General features: G+C 41.2%; 1 protein-coding gene across 3 annotated transcripts in view; it reads right to left on the minus strand.

Annotated features, from left to right (window-relative positions):
* Nucleotides 1–21,747, minus strand: part of RapGAP1 (Rap GTPase activating protein 1) — a 486,157-nt gene that overhangs the window by 27,175 nt on the left and 437,235 nt on the right. The window lies entirely within an intron of this gene.

The following is a 21,747-nucleotide window of genomic DNA, read 5'->3' on the forward strand; positions in this document are numbered from 1 at the left end:
ACGAACGTGCCGTATTTACAATGCTAAGATAATAGTAATTGGACCGCTCAATCTACTGTAAGCCATAGTGTAAAATTTTGAAATACTGAAGGTGTGAATTTGTATATGATGCTGGATTCAGAATGTTAAACTAGTCGTATTCCTTGTAATATTTGCTTTCCATAGAAAATGGTTGTACTTTTGTTGTTGATGTTGTTGGGTAATTATGTTTTAACTTCACTTTATTATCACACTACTGTAAGTGATCATTGCCACCGGGATATTTCATGTAATTATTATAGCCGGCCTCGTGGTGTAGAGGTAGCGTGCCTGCCTCTTACCCGGAGGCCCCGCCTTCGATTCCCGGCCAGGTCAGGGATTTTTACCTGGACCCGAGGGCTGGTTCAAGGTCCACTCTGCCTACGTGATTAGAATTGGGGAGCTATCTGACGGTGAGATAGCGGCCCCGGTCTAGAAAGCCAAGAATAACGGCCGAGAGGATTCGTCGTGCTGACCACACGACACCTCGTAATCTGCAGGCCTTCGGGCTGAGCAGCGGTCGCTTGGTAGGCCAAGTCCCTTCAAGGGCTGTAGTGCCGTAGGGTTTGGTTTAATAATACGGTAATAAAATGCTTGATATGTATCAGGACAGGCCGTAAAGAGATTTGCTATGGAGATTTATTTATTATTTATTTTATGCCTTTGTAAGTTACGGCTCACGGCCCTCTAGTCTGGCAACGTTTTAAAGGCTTTAATCGTCTGTCAGTAGTTTTTAAATATTTTATATAGGAAGGAAGACATCAAATCAAGATAGATCAGAATAATGCAAAATAATATGAAAGCACGAAGGGCACACAGAGCAAAGAAACGAGAACGTCAGAAGAAGCCGCTAACTGGTAGAGACATGTCTCAAAATCTGGGGGAACAATATAACCGGTGGACAAACATGTAATCATGTACATGGGAAGTGATTATCCCGTCAACGATGGTACTACATCTAATAATAATAATAATAATAATAATAATAATAATAATAATAATAATAAAAAATGACAGCAAAGGCTCGACTGAGAGAAGCAGAATTATGAGTGCACGATCCTTCGCAAAATAATATTTATTTATTTATTTATTTATTTATTTATTTATTTATTTATTTATTTATTTATTTATTTATTTATTTGACTTAAGCAGTGGGCGAAGTTAGGGCTCGAGGCCCTCTTTTACACTTAACCACGTAAATTATAAGATAATCTATACTAGATATATAAGAGAGATGTACTATTCTATTATAAAATCAAAGATAACCAAGATAAATTACTGATATGGAAAACATATAATGAAGAATCAAAGCAAAGCTCAAGAAATAAAAATAAATTAAAAGAAATCCGGAGCATGACAGTGAAAAGAAAGAGAAAAGTCATAATGAAAAGTTACATAAAAACTGAAAAATATAAGCAATCCATAAACAAAACACAATACATAATAAAGTAACGGAAATACAAGTATGGCCGTAAACAGTGGTCTATGAACACGAGCTAAAAGCTAAATATTATCTACGTTTATACTATAACAATAAAAATATATAACGTAAAATTAATTACGAGGAACAACAGTGTTCTTCAGCTGGACAATAAAATGGCAATGTTACTAGCCTACCTACCACAATCACACAACAATCAGCGGTGTTCAACAGGTAATCTCTGCATGCAGTTTTAAATTTTGATGTTGATTTAGACTTCCTGACAACAACTGGAAGTAAATTCCAAAGTCGAGACCCAGCCACAACAAAGCACGTATTATACATTGAAGAGTGGTTGACGGGAATAGCGAGGGAAGTGCCAGATCTAGTCTTGCACTTATGGAATGAGGATATAATAAATGGAATTTTGATTAAATGTTTTGGGTCCTAAGATAACAGATGGACAGTATGGACTCCGAGGAAGAGCTATACAGGGATAATGAACGGCTGATGGGGTCAATAAGGAAATGAAGTTCTACGGACATCTGTTCAGGATGCACGCAACCCGACTAACGAAACAGATTTTTAATGTATTAGACAACAGACCTAACGTCTGTCTCGGATAAATAGTTCAAGGAAGCAAGGAAGGACCTCAAGAGCATGGGACTGAATTAGGCGGACATCTCTAACCGATCAAAATACATATCAGTGATCAACAACTTTAAGGGCTCCCACGATGAGCAAAAGCAGAATAGCGGCTGGACACAAAAGAGAAGACATACGGCCAGAGAAAGAATACAACGCTTTTGGGCTGAAAAAAAAAACACCACCCTTCCAGAAATCATTATAGTTGCTTGACGTGTACCAGACGTAAGTGGACGGATGGAAGGAAGCAGGCACACAGGCAGAAAATGAAAGCGTACTGGGCCAAGAAAAAGCACATCATAGCTGAGAGTTAAGACGAGCCCCGTGGTTCCAAGTAGCCCAAAACTATATTTAAAAAAAAAAATGTGTTTAATGTCCCATTGACTACAGTACTATCGATCTGTCGGATAATTAGAATCTTTTACTGGAAAGAGGTTTTCTAACGGAGTACTTCGCAAGTGACTAGTACAGACTAATGCAGAGGGAAAAATGGAAAAATGCGTCACATGTCATATCTTTTGAATTTGCAGTACAGTGAACGCAAGCAAGAAGTTCTACCACTCCTATTCAAGGCCACATTCACAATGTAACGGAGATCTAAATCACACTAGCTTATTAATAAGAAGTATTGATCAGAAGAAGTTGCCGTCTAAACCATATCGTCGTTTTGCATAAAATTCCTGGAAGCTTTTATGTGTCTGAAGTACATTGACGGGTCGACTTTTGGAGCAAGTAGAAGTACCAAATATTTTTTGTTTCCTTTCGTAGAATGCAAAACTTCACCGGAACGATCCCCACAGCATGCTCAAGTATGATTATTATTATTTACAATTTGCTTTACGCCGCACCGACACAGATAGGTCTTATGGCGACGACGTGATAGGAAAGGGCTAGAAATGGGAAGGAAACAGCCGTGGCCGTAATTAAGCAACAGCAGCAGCATTTGCCTGGTGTGAAAATAGGAAAACACGGAAAACAATCTTCAGGGCAGCCGACAGTGGGGTTCTAACCCACTATCTCCCGAATGCAACCTCAAAGCTGCGCGCCCCAAAACCGCAAGGCCAACTCGTTCGGTTTATTATTATTATTATTATTATTATTATTATTATTATTATTATCTTTAAATATAAAACGCTAACGTGTATATTTCACGAAACTCAAGTTCTTTACTAGAGGGAGTTACAAGGTGCCGTTTGTACCAAAATCTTCCAAATCGTCTCACTAGTACAGGGAAGATCTTGCATTTCTTGAAAAGCCAACGGAAATATATTTATTTTCGAGATAAAATCATTAAATGATCACTCCAATAATTGCAGGCAAAGACTGCAATACATTCTGTACTTAGCAGCTTGCTAAGCGACTAACACTTGCACTAACGATTACTACCTGTCAAGCCAGAGAGTACACACTTCCTCTGATCATGGAAGTATAATATTCTCTGCTATATACTCTTTTATTCTCTGACCTTCCCCAGCTTCTGAATATCCTCAACAGATGGCAGAACGTTCCTAATAACTTCCATGCTGATAAGAGGAAACAGCAATGAGCTAGCTACGTACGTACAAACGGAAAGGTGTCAAGTCGACTAGCCTTCTGTATGGCCATTGATAAAACGCAGGGACAAACCTTTGAAAAAAATGGGTAGTCTACTTCCCCGAACCAGTATTCAGCCACGGCTAATTCAAGATCGTTTGACAATGTTAAGATCCAGATACGACCGAACGGTCGAAGCACAGAGAATATTGTATGTAGATAAGTGTTAAAAACTACATTACGAACGAATCCGATATTATGTAGTGGTATTAAATGTCCATAAAACTATTGAAAAGTGCAGGCAAAACAATATGATTGCGACAAGCATATCAAGACGAGTTATCTGACCTCTTAATAAGGAATGCTGCAGAGCAGCACAGGTCCTCTAGTTATTATTAAAAGGGGGAAGTGAGAAATTTTAGGTATCAGAAGGGGAGCGCTGCACCAACTATTTATAGTAAATCTACCGACATGAACCCTCGGATTAAGTAGCCAACTGTACTATATCACAATCTGATCCCATAATCGCGAGGAAAAGCCTAATCACCTACGCTGTAAAGAACTTTAATAATACGAACGTGAAGTTAATTTGCGGTCTATGATACAGCATCTAAATTTTAATATAAAGTTGAACACCAACTTGTCACTCTGATGATAATTAAGTAGTGACAACGACATCGCCGAGGTCGAGTAGGTATGTAATTGCACCTGTAATAATTTTAGGTGCAATAACACAATGACACGCATGGTATTAGTCACTCGTACAGACTGCTTTGCTTTGCTAGGGTGGATTATCACGCCATTCGTTAGTTCCGCTTGTCTCAATAAAACGCGCGGAGCCGTAAACACTAACTTAAAAATAACACCCGACCAGACTACACGTGCTGCCTGCCATTGAACGTATTAACACCGCGTTAAGAGGGTGACAAACAATAGGGCCACTTCATGTGTTGCCGGAAGGAACATTTAAAGAGGTAAAGTAGGGTACATTAAAGAAAAAAATTATTGCAGTCGACGCTGCTTCCCAACTGGAGACTTTTATTTCTTTCCAGGCTTAGGACCAAATCTTCGAAGAAAGATGATCCAAATTTGGAAGCTAGGACTGAAATGTATTTTAAACTGGGCTCCTAATGAAATGCCACAAGCGGAAATTTAGTGCGTTAAAAATTGTTTGAAAAATACGGGCTGGGACAGGTGGATTTTCGAGACGACGTCGCCCAGCTTCAAGTATAATTTTGGGTGAAATGAACAACAGGTTACAAAGTCGATCAATACCATTTTATTTACAAGTGGGTGATAACTAAAGAGACGAATGGCATCCTAGTGGACAACTGTCACGTCAAGAAATATTTTCTTCTTCTACCACTTTTCCTCACACCTGTGAGGTCGCGGATGCGAACAGCGTAGCACATATGGATTTAGCCCTGTTTTACGACCGGATGCCTTTCCGAGCCAGAAGAATGAATCACAACCGAATCACGGAAATCGAACCCGGAACGCTCAGAAGGGAAGGGCAGTGCGCTGACCAAAAGGAGCCGGACTGTCCCGTCAATAAATATATAATATTAAATAAGAAAATCTGTTAGATGATTTTATCTGTACGGCTGTTAAGTTATTAAATATTATTGCGAACTATCTGTCTAGTACCGGGCGAGTTGGTCGTGCGGTTAGGGGCGCGCAGCTGTGAGCTTGCATCCGGGAGATAGTGGGTTCGAACCCCACTGTTGGCAGCCCTGAAGATGGTTTTCCGTGGTTTCCCATTTTCAAATGCTGGGGCTGAAACTTGATTAAGGCCACGGCCGCTTCCTTCACACTCCTCGGCCTTCCATCCCATCGTCGCCAAAGACCTATCTGAGTCGGTATGACGTAAAACAAATTGCATCCTCTTCTATATGCCTAGTCGACTAGCGACATGGATGGCTTATTACATAGCCTGAGCATGTTTCAATACAATGGTAATATTCAAAATTACTCCCCTAATTGGCTTATACCGTAATGCCACTTATGTTGTCCGAAAAATAAGTGTGAATGACGGGTCCCTACAAGTCTCATGTCCTCGTAGCGAGTCTTCGCCTGGCAGTCTTCATTTGGAACGGCGCTGTCCTTCGTAATATTGACTGACAAGTCTCACCTTTCACTTCGCTTTTCTCGCGTCACAGTCGCCTCACGCAGCAGTTCCAAGCACTCATGTTCGAACACACGAACGTTGGTTGTCACGACAATTTGTACACTAGACTCGAATCCAGACAAGACCGACAATTCGCACAATCAACTCACGTGACCGTTCCACACATACTGAACTCTCAGATCACGACTAGTTTAAACACAGCAACAAACCAAACAACTCTTCAAGGCGAGCCTGCTATTATGTATCTGGTGATGAAGTTCTAGTATCTTCGGGGTGCGGCCAGAATACGATGTTGGTTTCGCCTTTTAGAAAATTTACGGAGACACCAGAGGAAACTGACAATATAAGCCAAGGTCGTCACTAGCTCGCAGGCCGCCCGGTAGCTCTCCAGTCCAACTCACTCATTCCTTCCAGCAAATATGGCGGAGGGGGAAGGGGGCTTCAAGAGCGCGGACAGTGCCATTACCACGTAACAATGTGAGCCGAGTCTCTCGAAACATTTCTCCCATCGTAACACCAAGTTCAATATGTCCCCTTCAAAGAATTCTGGGAGTATAGCCACTTGGGCACGACCTATTTCAGGTCTTCATCTGCACCGTAGCGTTGACCACTTAGGCATTTCTTCAGTGGTCCGAAGAAGTGAAATTCAGACGGTGCAAGGTCTGGACTGTACGGTGGATGATATCGCCGACTGAGTGACCTTGTATTTTCTCGGTGGAGAAAGTCTCAATGATTCCACACCATACCGGCCTGCTTTGTTTCGGACGTGAAGTGGTACACCTAGGATTCATGGCAAGTCACCACACTTTTCAGGAAGTCATAACCTTAGCGAGGGCAACGCATTATTCTCTGGCCCATTTGACAGGTCTTTTGGGCACCTAGCCCGCACGGACTTGAATGAATCATAATCCATCATGCACAATATCGTACGAAATGTTGAATTGTTATGCCAAAGTTCCAAAAATCAGCCGCCGATCGTTTCAAAGGGTCACAAGTCGGCTGAAGTGCGGTCCAGGTTTACTCGGCCTTCTTCAAAGGATCTGCCAATCTGGAAATGTTTCTGCAATCTAGACAATCATCATCATACACTGCCGACATTTTTTAGTGAATTTCAGTGTGTTTTCCTTGTATCCACTACACGCTACAACTCGCTGTTCCTCTCATATAGAAGATGCTAGCAAACGCGCCATCTTCCCTCACTAGTTACCGCTCACTTCATCAGGACAGCGTCTGATAGAGCCGTTTATGTCTATAGCACAAGGTTCGAATTTACTCTCTGCAAGCAATCCAGACACAAATTCCTTTTTTGTAAAGAAAAATGTTGTGCGTTACTTTCGATCCATCCTCGCATATTTTAAACATGATGATTTAGTTCTTTGAGTCGGAACAAACTGCATTTCCTTCAAGATATTCTACTTGTGTTATGCAAAGTTTTTTTAGGTTTATTTAATTTGTACATAAAATCCAGAGATGCAAGGAGAGCGAAACAAAAGGATGTACCATACACCTTAAAGAATGTACTTCCTTTGCTGTACTCATTTTGCTGTTCTACTAAATGTTTTATTTTCTCCTATTCGAATTCAATTTAAGAGTACATAATGAATTGTGAGAAAAATCTCACGGTGCTTCTGAACTCGTGGGCCGCGCTCGGGGGCTGGCTCGCGTGGGAATAGCAAGCACTTCCGCTCACGCATAAAGGAGGCGTCGACGACGAAGTCAACAACTTATAGTAAATCAAACTTTCTATTGTAACTGTAAGAATGAAGGTTTTGTCATTTTCCTTTGATCAGTATAGAAGTAATTTTTAACGAATGATCTACAGAGGCATAACAAAAAGGAGTTGTTTCTATACAGATTTTAGGTTTACAAAAATTTTGTTTCTACATAAACGTAACGTCGGATAAGTTCCGTCACCAAGGGATATCATTATTTACACCTGGGATGAAATATTCATGGCTGGGCAACAACATTTATTTGGTAGTAATTTTGTTGAGTGATCTTCCCTGAAAATTAATTCATTACGCGTTGTGCGGGTAAATAAACACCAGCAGAATGTGCAGTCGACAATTCTTATTTAAAGGTCACAATGAAGCAATATACTGTACATCACAGCCGCACACTTTGCTGGAGGTTTCGCCAAAACACTTCCAGTCTTAAACTCTTGCGTTAACAGTTCCGCACAGGTGTCCACGAATCTTTTTCACTTAACAGTGGACAATAAACACGCGCTGTTTTATCTTGAGTACAATTTTGTGTTGCATTTAACTGGTCATTAAATACGTCTGCTCCTCTCCCTCACTCACACACGTAATGACAGCGACGTACTCGATAGTTGCAGCAGATGCACGCGCACAGACATGCGACAGCAACCGATTGATGCATCGAAATCAGGGTTTCCAGCATTTCCTGTGATGAGCCGTTTTCTGTTCATTAACAAGGGTCAATTCCGCGTCAGTCTTACAAATATTTTTCGGGCCAGTTTTATTTTGTCCACCATGTAAAAACAGGGTTACGTCGAGCAGATAGCTGAAGTTACGCCGACTGACAATATACCGTAGTTCGTAAGAAGATTCGCGGTACTGCTGCTCTAAAACGAAGCTCTGTTTTAAAACAACAGAATTCAGACAATTCCTTTAAAACTTAAATTCGCGTTTCTTAAACTTTTGTAATGTTAGCCCATATCTGACACAAATATCTACTGTATTGTTCAACCTTTCTTTGAACTCGTTAAACATGTATTCACTAATTTCCCTTTGATTTGTTCTTACTTTCATGCCCCAATTAGCTCGAATCACTACTACTGTACAGAGATTGGAGCGTTGTCCTTGTATTTGGGCGACTGCATCTACCTGGTCCATTTATTCATTTATTTATTTATCCACGAAGCATAAGATACAGCTACACTGAGCAAATTTCACTTTTACTGTCAACAGACTAATTAACAAATCTGAACTTTCATGATATTATTATTATTATTATTATTATTATTATTATTATTAGCGTATGGCAAGGAAATTATATATAATATACACACAAGAACAACAACAACAAAACATTGAATCACTTCAGGCATTAGTGTTATCTGTTATATCTGAATGTCCGTCCAACTTTTGAATCCACTGTAGTGCTTCCGCTGTTGGTGATAGGAACAGGATCAGGACAGGTCATGGAAGCTGCAGGGATTCTCTCTACAAGTGGAACTTTGTACTGTCTAGTGAGCAACTTTATTGGCGTATGTGACCGTGGAGCCTCTCGCCAGACTATTCCCCACATTGTAAGCGAGTGCCAACTACGGGTTTATGCAGGTAGATTGGAAGACTCTGATGATAAAATACTGTATAACAAACATAACAAAAGACAACAAGATCAGGTACACAGCATACTAATAACTGTCCAAATCGAAAACCGTGAGAATGTCCATGATCGTTGCCAAGTCGTCGTGGGTCCCTGAACAGTCCTTAAGTGAAACTTCTACAGCTGTCAATCAGTGAAGCTGTCAATTTGCTTCACAGGCACTGAAATTTATTTCAATTCTGCAGTGACGAGAAAACCTCGAACGATTGGAAGTGTTTCAAGACGTAGGCTATCTGTCTGATTTAGTAACAGGACATACATGTTGTATCTTTCGTTTAGGAGACAAGGTGGCTCTCAGACACTATCGCAAGCTTCTCATCAAGAAGGGAGCGGTTAAAATCACGGTCAATGCATGCGAGATTTTCGAAATGGAAAGTCACTTTCTAGTGGTTCTTATAAATGTAAAACTATAGAAACCGTACACTTCTTAGTGCTCCGTTTTACATTTACTACTCTGTATAACATGTGATAGTGTGATAGGAGGTACACACAAAATTCAAATTAATAAACGGATGTGGACAATATCATAGGAACACATGACTATCAATTCTCCCATTATCAGTAAGATGTCTTTAATTTATTTCTTGTATTGTGTTTCAACAACTGTTTAATACAAGAACATGGCTCTACAATTCTGGCAGGATTTAGCCTATCAGCGACGACTGCTCACCCCGAAGACGAGGCGACTTTCAGTCACAGATCCCTCAACTGCCGAAATTGCAATATCTTATGGTAATACAGCCGAACCTCGATATCTCGAACTTCCATTACTACAATTTTCAGTATCTCGAAGTAACTTAAATTTCCCGGTCGTTCGTCCTACTCGTCATGCGTATTTATTTCTCTATTACTCGAGATTCAGTCACACGAATTTCTCGATTTCTCGAAGCAAACATTTCCTCTCTTGAAACAAAAAATACTCTATAACTCTCATTTTGTGCAACATTAACTGTGCAATACAGCATTTGTGGTTTGTGAGGAACAGTTTACAAGTAAAGATCGGGTTACAGTGATGCTGGGAGCTAATATGACTGGAACCGGAAAACAAACTTCTAGTGATCGGATAATCGGTGAAGCCTCGCTGTTTCTCGGGTATGAATTAATTGTCTGTCACGTGCGAAAGCAACGCCGACCCCGTGGTGTAGGGGTAGCGTGCCTGCCTCTTACCTGGAGGCCTCGGGTTCGATTCCCGGCCAGGTCAGGGATTTTTACCTGGACCCGAGGGCTGGTTCAAGGTCCACTCAGCCTACGTGATTAGAATTGGGGAGCTATCTGACGGTGAGATAGCAGCCCCGATCTAGAAAGCCAAGAATAACGGCCGAGAGGACTCGTAGTGCTGACCTCACGGCACCTCGTTATCTGCAGGCCTTCGGGCTGAGCAGCGGTCGCTTGGTAGATCAAGGCCCTTCAAGGCTGTGGTGCCATGGGGTTAGTTAGTATGAAAGCAACCCCGAAGTGGCGGATGACAAGCTCCATTTACGAATCTCGGCTGCGAGGTATTGGCGAGAAGTTTCAACGTGAAGGGATGAAAGGTTAACAGTAACAAACAGAAAAGATTAACGGATTTCTCCAAAGGTGTTAACGGAGGAATGTTTCTTGTTTCACTACTGTATGTAGTGTCTCCTGTCTTCTAAAAGTTACTATAATAAGGGTTATAATTTATTAAAGTGATGCCGTAAAATACAGTTCGTTTGTGTATTTATAAATACTGTTAAAATAATTTAGGCTATTCAGTGTAAGTCCGTAGATACATACGATTCAATTATGTGCTATAAATGCGCAAAAACAGCATTCTCTCTATCTCAAAATTTCGATAACTCGAAATAAAATTTAGCCCCGACGTGATTCGAGATATCGAGGCTCCGCTGTATTTAGAGATGCCTAGCATTTTGCATATCTGTACAAAACGGCTCGATATCGTTCCACGAGCACTCACCATCAATCCAATCACCTCGATACATTCAAGGTTGTACTTGTTTGTTTATAGTTTGTAGATAGCCTTCTTCTCGTTGTCAACCTCCTGTGGCTGGTCTGAACACAGTTCGTATAGCCAGTTTTTGAGTCGACTTTAAAGGCTATGATGTCTATTCGCCTCGTGTTCGTGTTTTTTTTACATACGCATTAACACCGAAATAAATCACATTTTTGTACTGAAATTAATTATTTTTATTCGCCATAAAATAGGGCCCCTATATATACAATTATAGCAGCGTCCATTAATCAAGTCATTTCACAGTCTTAGTTCTGTCTATAATTACCCAAATTAATATGGTAAGTCTGAAGATACCAGAATTACCGTATGGGTCTACAAATGGAGCGTCCATATTGCTTCTAAACGGCTCCATTCTGCCATACAGATGCAAGACAATGCCCGGAAGAAACTAATCTAGACAGAATGGCGTTCTCATACACAACAATTACGAGTGCACAATGGAAACAAGTTACTCGTCATGTAATGCGGTCTCCGTCACAAAACCACTGAGCGCACACAATCTAACAAAACCAAATCATTTTGTAAATTGTGCCCTGGACAAGATAGAAGCAACTAGCTAAACCCATTTCTATCTGATGGAAAACAGAACACGAAAATTAAACAATGTGCATAGCTAATAGAATATCCCCGATGAAATGGCGTATGGCTTTTAGTGCCGGGAGTGTCCGAGGACAAGTTCGGCTCGCCAGATGCAGGTCTTCTGATTTGACTCCCGTAGGCGACCTGCGCGTCGTGATGAGGATGAAATGATGATGAAGACGACACATACACCCAGCCCCCGTGTCAGCGAAATTAACCAATTATGGTTAAAATTCCCGACTCTGCCGGGAATCGAACCCGGGACCCCTGTGGCCAAAGGCCAGCACGCTAACCATTTAGCCATGGAGCCGGACATATCCCCGATACACTTCCATTTATTTAGGAACATCCTCCTGTATTTACAGACTGCCATAAAAACAAGGTAAAATATACATATAACATGTTATCAACGCAGTTCTATTAATTGAAGAAAACTCTAACATATACGGAAGATATGGTAAACAGTAATTAGTGCGGCACTTCAATGCTGTAGAGGTGGTGTCTCAGGATCTTGATGGAGCCTCGGAGGAAGAGAGTCACGATTTCGGGGATAAGCTTCATTGGAAGTTGGAAGCGCTTCCACATGGCGACAAAGTGGCGAGATACGGTACCACGAGCTCCAACCATTATCCCTATTTCGATTTCCTAAGGCTGGTATTTAGTTTTGTAGTAAGGGATAGTGGGTTTGTATTTTTTAAATCTTTTCTAGATTGACCTCCTCTACAGACTGCTCGAAGGCTATTGCCTAAATCGTCCGCGGTCAGGCCTTCATTTCAGAGGGTCCCAGGTCGATTCCCGACCAGATCGAGGATTTTAATTACGCCTGGTTAATTCCTCTGACCCTAGGAATGAGTATTTGTGTTTGTCGCAACACTCTCCTCTTCATATACACACGCCATGGCACACCAAAAATCACCCCAAAACACGTAATAGTGATTACACCGCTCGATATATGAGCAGTTAAGCGATCTGACCTAAAAAAAAAAGACCAAGTCTACGTATGCGACACAGTTCGCACCCGCAACTCCATTATGGCGTGGGAAAAGCGGAAGAAGAAGTAGTTCAGTAACTAGTACGTACAGCTGATGTTTAAGCCAGTCGCCTTGTTGTACGCGAGGCTACCTGATCGAATACCGGTATAATAGGTTACCACTTAAGGGTGTATACATGTGAGTCCATGTCGGAGATTGACTTCTTCTCCATCCTCATATTATTATTATTATTATTATTATTATTATTATTATTATTATTATTATTATTATTATTCGAACCATCCAGCGCCTAGGTTAAATGGTCAGCACACTGGTCTTCAGTCCAGAGGTTTTTAAGGAAGATCCTGTCTATTTTGCCATTCCTGCATAGTAGTCTATACAATAATTTAAATAAATGCCTTAACGACGTTTCTGCGAGACAATATTGCTCTTTTACTTGCTTTTTCTTGCAGAGCTCTGTGAAAATTTTTAAACCAACAATGAAAATTGTAATTTTTGAAAACGTTATTATCTTGCTGTACTTCCGCCGCTTACTCTTTATCAGTCTTCCATCTTAATTGCTCTAGTGAAGTGTATGAAGGCACCAGATACGGTAGACTTCACAGAACCATTCTTCAACTGTCTGAAAGAAGGGGAAGAAGATTAAGTAGGCTTCGCCTGGGAGCACGCGAATATTTATGAAGCGGAGTTTGGAGTTATTTTCCATGCGTGAGAAGTTCGTTCTTTAAAGGATGAGGGTAGCTGAACAGGAATACATTGCTTATGTGTGTTCCTCGACAAGAACAAATTCTCTAAGACGGTCATATCTGTCCCTAAAGAGCACTCGAGTTTCCTTTTGTAGGAAACTTCACGCATGTGCACAACACATTTCTATGAGAGCGATTAACGACTCCTACTGAATGAACACTTGTTTCATGTTTACCGTACACCCTGTGGTGAAGATTCCACTGTTTACGTGCATCATGCCGGCTTTATTCCTTTTACTGTGGTTTGAGAAAAGGGAAGCCCAAGAAATAATAGTTGGCTGCTCTGACCGACAAACGAGAGATGTATAGCTATAACAAAGCAGTAACGGCAGTTCCCCCACTTTGTGGAGGAAAGGTTACATTTATTCCATTTTAGCCACCTGAAGCTAGGAAGTACTTAAAAAAAAAAAAAAAAAAAAAAAAAAAAAAAAAAAAAAAAAAAAAAAGCAATTTGTATAAGCCCTGTTGTCTTATCAACTAATTCGTTCCTTCTTGTTTCGTTGAGGCCCCTTGGACCATGTGATTCCTAAGTCTGGTGGGCTTTATTCCTTCATCTTTGCACTGTGGGTTTCTTTCCTTCCCTCACTCCAGGACGCAGTGTTTTAGCTGTCAGTGACAGGAGAGTGTCGGATGATCTGATTAGCATGCTAAATTTATCCCCGTTGAATATATCGTAGGGATCAATTTTTAATAATTCTAGGTTGTTTAAAGGGGTCCTAACATCTAGGTCATCCGACCCTAATGATACGAAATGTAAAGACAATTTAAAAGTTCAAAATAATCACTGACCAAAATAAAAAAATGCGATGAAGAATGAATTTAAAACATTCAGTGGATCCAACCCAGAAACTATCATAAACAATAGTATTACTGACCAAGGGACCACTTCTAAAGCACAATCCTGAATCGAGGATGCTTGTTGTCTAAAGGGGTACAAAGTCCAGGTCAACGGCCCCTCATAATGGTGCTTAACGCTAGTATAATACTAATTGGGGTACTAATCAAAAGTAGTGTAGACTCACGGTGTATCACAGATTATGGTACTACTCACAAGTATTGTACTTCGCATAGGTAATGCGGACCTATGGTGTTTCTCACATAATGGCGCCACTCACAGGCAACGCAAATCCATGGTGTTCCTCACAAGGGTGTACTAATCACGGTCGCCGGTGTTCCTCATATAACGGTACTAATCACAGGCAACGCCCAGACCCGTGGTACTAATCACGGCCGCCGGTGTTCCTCATATAGTGGTACTAATCACGGGTACTGGAAATCCACAGTGAACCACTCTCAGCTGCTATTAATTACAAACCTATTGTGTACCTAACATAGTCGTACTATTCGCAAGTAAAGGCGACCCATGGTGTTCCCCGCGTGATGGTACTAATCACAAGTAGTTTCATAGTTCTAATACAGTCATCCCTTGGTCATACCTTTTAGTCGCCTCTTACGACAGGCAGGGGATACCGTGGGTGTATTCTTCGTCTGCGTTCCCCACCCACAGGGGTTTTTCGAACCAGTATCGTCCATTTAACATTTGGCCCCTTCCCTCTGGAAAGAGTGTTGAAGATTCTTGAGGTCAGTCTCTTGTACATTCTGACTATGCGACCGTAGACGATAAGTCTCCTCTTTCTCATGGCTGATGTTATGCTCTCTAATGTTGGTAAAACTCATGGTTATGCCGAATCTATATTCACATCCCTCTTTAATGGGGCCCATGACTTTTCTCAGGACCTTTCGTTCTTTCAGTTCCAAATTCCTGAGTTGTTCCTTTTTTGACCATGTTCAAGCATTCTGAGGCATACAGTACCGAAGGTCGGTTTCATAGTGTCGGAGTTTGAGGCGAAGGGAAAGGGATTTGGACTTGTAAACATCCTTACAGAGATGGAAAGGCTCTCTCCTGTTTGGTACACTTGGTTTTCACGGCTAGATCTTAGGAGTTAGTCTTCTTTAATTCGTTCCTTTATTTTATTATTAACAAATTCGGGTACTTTTTGTTCTCTATAAATTACTTTACCCACCCTACTCCTTTATTCCCAGTCGCCACTACTGAAACAAAGTCGCTGAGCAGTGTAATGAAAAATTCGTAAATGTGGAAGTGCTTCCACCCTTCGTCTGAGTCAAGCAACGAAAAGTCGAACGTAGTGACGGCTTTGAAACAATATTCTAATTTTTAATTTTTGCTAACGATTTAACGTCGTACTAACTCAGGTTTTCTGCGACAAAAGAAAGCGGCCTTCTCTTTAATTAAGTTACAGCCGCACCATTTGCCTAACCGGGAACCACGGAAAACCATTTTCAGGACTGTTGAAGGTAGGGTTCGAGCCACTTACCTCCTGAATACAAGCATACAGTTACACGGCTCGTACCACGCAGCCAACTCGCTGTATCATTTCCTGTTCCATAAACTAACAAATTTCTCTCTTACTGACCCTACAGGCTGTATCTCAATGGTAAAATGAAATGGCGTATGGCTTTTAGTGCCGCAAGTGTCCGAGGACAAGTTCGGCTTGCCAGGTGCAGGTCTTTTGAATCGAATCTCGTAGGCGACCTGCGAGTCGTGATGAAGATGAGACGATGATTAAGACGAAACATACACCCAGTCCCTGTGCCAGCGGAATTAACCAGTTATTCCCGACCCTGCCTGGAATCGAACCCGAGACTCCGGTGACCAAAGGGTAGCTCAGCTCACTAACCATTTAACCATGGTGCCGGACATCTCAGTGGTAAACCTTGGCTAATGACAGCTATTCTTCTTTAGTATCTTTCTCAGTTCATAACTAGAGTCACCAAATCATCCCTTGTGGTCGTAGACATGTTTAGCTGAAAGCCAAACCATCTTTTAAAAAATATGAAACTACGTAATAGTAGCCTGTTAATCGTAAATGATGTGCATTTTCTTAGAAATAATTTTGAGTGGTCAACTTAAATAGGAACTTCAAAGAGCCGCCGAGTCAGCGATAGTTCGTTTTGATGACAGATCAATGTTCTCTACAGTCTTAAGAAGAACACGTCCTCTGGCTTATGTATTGTGCAGTGCAGATATATTTGTTATGACGTTATGTAAGACGATACGTAAGCCGAACTGATACGATGTGACCCGACGATTAATCACAAAAACCAGAATGCATCTCAGAGTAGTAGCGTGTCTAGGGGGTGGGAATGTTTTGGGAACTGTACTATATGCCGAGGGAATATATACTGAGGAAATAAAGTCCAGGATCTGCCGAGCCAGAAATAGAAATGCATTCAATAAAATGAGGAGAGTGTTCTGTAGCAGAGACCTTAGTTTACATCTAAAAATGCGACTTCTGAGATGGTACGTCTTCTCCACTTCATTCTATGGAGTTGAGACAGACCTGGACCATAACGAAAAGAGAAATGGACATCTTAGAGGCATGTGAGCTATGAACGTACAGAAGGATCCTGTGGTTGAGTTGGACAGATCAGGTCACACGCGATGAGGTAATGAGGCGAATGCGAAGGAGAAAGGACGTATTAGATACTGTCAAAATCGGAAAGCTATAGTGAATGGAGAGTTGCTATAGTAGCCCCTGTGTACAAAGGAAAGGGTGATAGACATAAAGCTGAAAATTACAGGCCAGCCAGTTTGACATGCATTGCATGCAAGTTTTGGGAACGCATTCTTTCTGATTATATTAGACATGTTTTCGAAATTAATAACTGGTTTGACAGAAGGCAGTTTGGGTTTAGGAAAGGTTATTCCACTGAAGCTCAGCTTGTAGGATTTCAACATGATATAGCAGATATCCTGGATTCAGGTCAATTGGACTGTATCGCGTTTGACTTGTCCAAGTCATTTGATAGGGTAGATCATGGGAGACTACTGGCAAAAATTAGTGCAATTGGACTTGACAAAACAGTGACTGAATGGGTGGCTACGTTCCTAGAAAATAGAACTCAGAGAATTAGAGTAGGCGAAGCTTTATCCGACCCTGTAATAATTAAGAGGGGAATTCCTCAAGGCAGTATTATTGGACCTTTATGTTTTCTTATATATATATAAATGATATGTGCAAAGAAGTGAAATCAGAGATAAGGCTGTTTGCAGATGATGTTATATTGTACAGAGTAATAAATAAGTTACAAGATTGTGAGCGGCTGCAGGGTGACCTCGATAATGTTGTGAGATGGACAGCAGGCAATGGTATGATGATAAACGGGGTTAAAAGTCAGGTTGTGAGTTTCACAAATAGTAAAAGTCCTCTCAGTTTTAATTACTGTGTTGATGGGGTGAAAGTACCTTTTGGGGATCATTGTAAGTACCTAGGTGTTAATATAAGAAAAGACCTTCATTGAGGTAATCACATAAATATGATTGCTAATAAAGGGTACAGATCTCTGAACATGGTTACAGGGGTATTTAGGGGTTGTAGTAAGGATGTAAAGGAGAGGGCATACAAGTCTCTGGTAAGACCCCAACTAGAGTATGGTTCCAGTGTATGGGACCCTCACCAGGATTACTTGATTCAAGAACTGGAAAAAATCCAAAGAAAAGCAGCTCGATTTGTTCTGGGTGATTTCCGACAAAAGAGTAGCGTTACAAAAATGTTGCAAAGTTTGGGCTGGGAAGACTTGGGAGAAAGGAGACGAGCTGCTCGATTAAGTGGTATATTCCGAGCTGTCAGTGAAGGGATGGCGTGGGAGGACATCAGTAAACGAATAAGTTTGAGTGGTGTCTTTGAAAGTAGGAAAGATCACAATATGAAGATTGGAATTCAAGAGGACAAATTGGGGCAAATATTCATTTATAGGAAGGGGAGTTAGGGATTAGAATAACTTACCAAGGGAAATGTTCGATAATTTTCCAATTTCTTTGCGATCATTTAAGAAAAGGCTAGGAAAGCAACAGATAGGGAATCTGCCATCTGGGCGACTGCCCTAAATGCAGATCAGTAGTGATTGATTGATTGATTGACTGATTGATTGATGTGATGCGAGGAGAGAAATATCATCTACTGCAGCTGGTCATTCAAGGGAAGATACAAGGCAAAAGAAAACCAGGAAGAAGACGCATTTCTTGGATTGATAATCCGAAAACTTGGTCCAACTGTGCCACTAGTGAACTGTTTCATACTGCATCATCTTAAAGCAGGAATCTGTATGGTGGTAGCCGACCTTCTGAGAGGAGATGGCACTAGAAGAAGACGACGACTATACATTCACAGTGTCCACGTTAGTTTTAACGTCTATTACAATTCTTGTATACTTTCTATTTTATTCCCAAGAAGAGGAATACAATACCTGTCACCTCCTCGTGCTGGCTATGCCAATGTTTATTTCGTATCACAGTTCACGAGTTCTTTCTTTCGTCGTGGTTGGTTATTCTAGTGTAAACACGGCTTTACTCTCCACAGCGCATATTTACGCTCTGATGACCAACCGTGACGAGAGTTCTTCCCTTGAACGTGAATACTAGAACACCTTCGTTATCAAGTCAAGAACAATGAGAACTGAAGGAAGGAAGGAAGGAAGGAAGGAAGGAAGGAAGGAAGGAAGGAAGGAAGGAAGGAAGGATAATGATGATGATTATGATAATGCTTGTTGTTTAAAGGGACTAACATTTTGGTCATCGGCCCCTAATGGTACGAAATGAGACGAAATGTAATGACAATTTAAAAGTCGAAAATTCATCCAATGACCAGAATTCCAAACGTGATTATGAAGAATGAAGGATGAATATGAATTTAAAATAATCAGCGGATCCAATTCACACTACAGAAAGTTAAAAATAATTCCAAAATTGATCCACTGACTAGAATTCAAAAAGACGACGATGGATTATATAACTTAGTGGATCCGACCCGCAATGTCCCACTTCGCAGATACTATCTTAAAACAATAGTACGAGCAAGGGACTGCTTTCAGGGCACAATCCTGAATCGATGATGCTTTTTGTCTAAATGAGTCCAAAATCCAGGTGAACGGCCCTTCGTAATGGTACGTATCGCTAGTAAAGTAAACCCATGGTATTTCTCATGTTGCGGTACTAATAAAAAGTAGCGTAGACTCACGGTGTTCCACACATTATGGTACTACTCTTAAGTATTATACGTCGCACAGGTAATGCAGACCTTTGGTGTTTTTCACATAATGGCGCCACTCACAGGCAACGCTCCCACATAGGTGTACTGCATGTTGGTGATGATGCTTGTTGTTTAAAGGGGCCTAACCATAGGTGTACTAATCACAGGCGACACAGACGTACGGTGTCACTCATATAGTGGTACTAATCACAGTCAAAGTAAGCCCGTGGTGTTCCACGTATAATAGTACGAATCACAGGTACAGTACTGTAAACCCACAGTGAACCACTCTTTGCTGCTACTAATCACAAACCTATTGTGTACCTAACTCGCTACTAAAGGCGACCCAGGGTATTGCCTTGGTCGCCCCTTTTAGTCGCCTCTTACGACAGGCAGGGGATACCGTGGGTGTATTCTTCGTCTGCGTCCCCCCACTCACAGGGTTTAGGAAGAAAGAAAGAAAGAAAGAAAGAAAGAAAGAAAGAAAGAAAGAAATTTCTTTTGAAGAACGCAGGCATCTTCAAAATATAGATATTTTCTTTTTCTTTAGGGGCGTATATTTTCGAGATCGAACTGTTAACTGAAATGTTTGTGTTTCGCACTGTAGCCAACAGCTGCCGCCACTCGCCGATCGCGTGCTCTATGTTCTTATATTAATCATGTCAGTTCCGGCCCCACCCCTTGCATTGACGGTTCCAAAGCGTACCTTTTTTTACGCGTGGGATACAAGGGGAGTTCAGACTACTGGAAACAGGATTAAATACACCGCTATAGTTACACAGTACGACTGGAAATAATTGGCAACATTATACTGCAGCTGTACTATAATGCATGAGTTCTCTTTCAAAGTGAACGTCTGCAAATTAGCGTGGGGCTGAAACCGAGCAGTTGCTCGAACTCTCAATGCTGGCTACTTGCACCGACTGTTTTACGAACTGTATCTTCTGACCGGTGGTCCAAGGAATGGCGCAGCTGGTGGTGCTGCGGCTGGTTTTCAGATAAGCTTTTGGAGACGATGTGACAGGAAAGGGCTAGGAAGTTGTCATGACTGAAATTAAGGTACAGCTTTAGCACTTGCATGGCGTGAAAATACAAACCCACGGAAAACCATCTTCAGGACTCCCGATGGTAGGTTTCGAACTCGTTCCACCTAGCAGCTAATTCGCTTTAAAGTGTGTATTAGTGAGCATAGGTAAGATGAAAGGTAAACAAATATTTTTATGTTATTTTAAGGAGCACGGTTAAATGACTAGCCAGGTCACAAATAAAAGAAAATCGATTTGTACCTACAATGCACATTTTTTTAAACAAACCCAGCAGTCAGGTTAACACGTCTATATTTCAAATGTACGCGTAAGTCAGCGACATACAATATATATCGCTTGACTGCATCAACGGGGAATTTTAATTTTGCCTTTCTACATGGCAGACATTCTCTTAAGCCAACAGGCATTAGAGCGGGTAAGTTTCGTACCTGCCGCTTCGCTGAGCCTCGCTAGTGTTTTTTTTAAGGTCTCGGCATTAATTCCTGTTAATGCCGGCTGTACAGGCTTATTTAGGCCGCGAATCCCCGTGACGGCTTTACGTACTCCAAGCTATATTTCAACTGAAAGAAGAAAAGGTTAAGCTGAGTCGCTCACGTTCTGCAACGGAGGAAGAGGGAAGAGGAAGATAAAAGATAACAGAGGAGAGCGGGCTGCCAGCCTAGCGTATCATTAGACAGGGATAAGGGATTGCATTCATTTATTTACAGCGGAAGGGGAGCTCTCAACGTTCAGGAAAAAACTTGACGCCTGTACACAGAATGCAACACATAGGTAGCAGCAAGCCTGTGACAGAAATAGACACCAAAACATTCCCGATGCAAGATATCTCACAATTGTAAATGACGCAGCACCGAACAAGGAAGTTTAAAAAAAAATAAGCAGCCGGTAAAAAAATAAATCAGTGCACCTGCAAACCGAAAATATAACCCACAAGAACAAACGAATCTAATTTTTTAAAGGGGCGTAACTCATCTTGTCATCAAACTGTGTTCTTTTATCATTTCATTTTGAAGTTATGTAGGGGTTTTCGATGAGCATTTATCATGCTTCTGGACGCCAGCGTAATGACTAATAAATTTCGAGATTTTCGTTTGCTTTTGAACGGGCAGATCTAACAGATTAGCAATTAAAATGGCCCAATTACAATTTTATTGTATTTTTATTTAGTTGTTCTTTCGGGCTGAACAGTGTTGTTTTCTGTACATTGCGTGCAGTTTGCCGACGTTTCGAATACGTTGCAGTA

This window comes from Anabrus simplex, chromosome 1, assembly GCF_040414725.1.
Source record: "Anabrus simplex isolate iqAnaSimp1 chromosome 1, ASM4041472v1, whole genome shotgun sequence".
In the NCBI taxonomy this organism is placed as follows: Eukaryota; Metazoa; Arthropoda; class Insecta; order Orthoptera; family Tettigoniidae; genus Anabrus; species Anabrus simplex.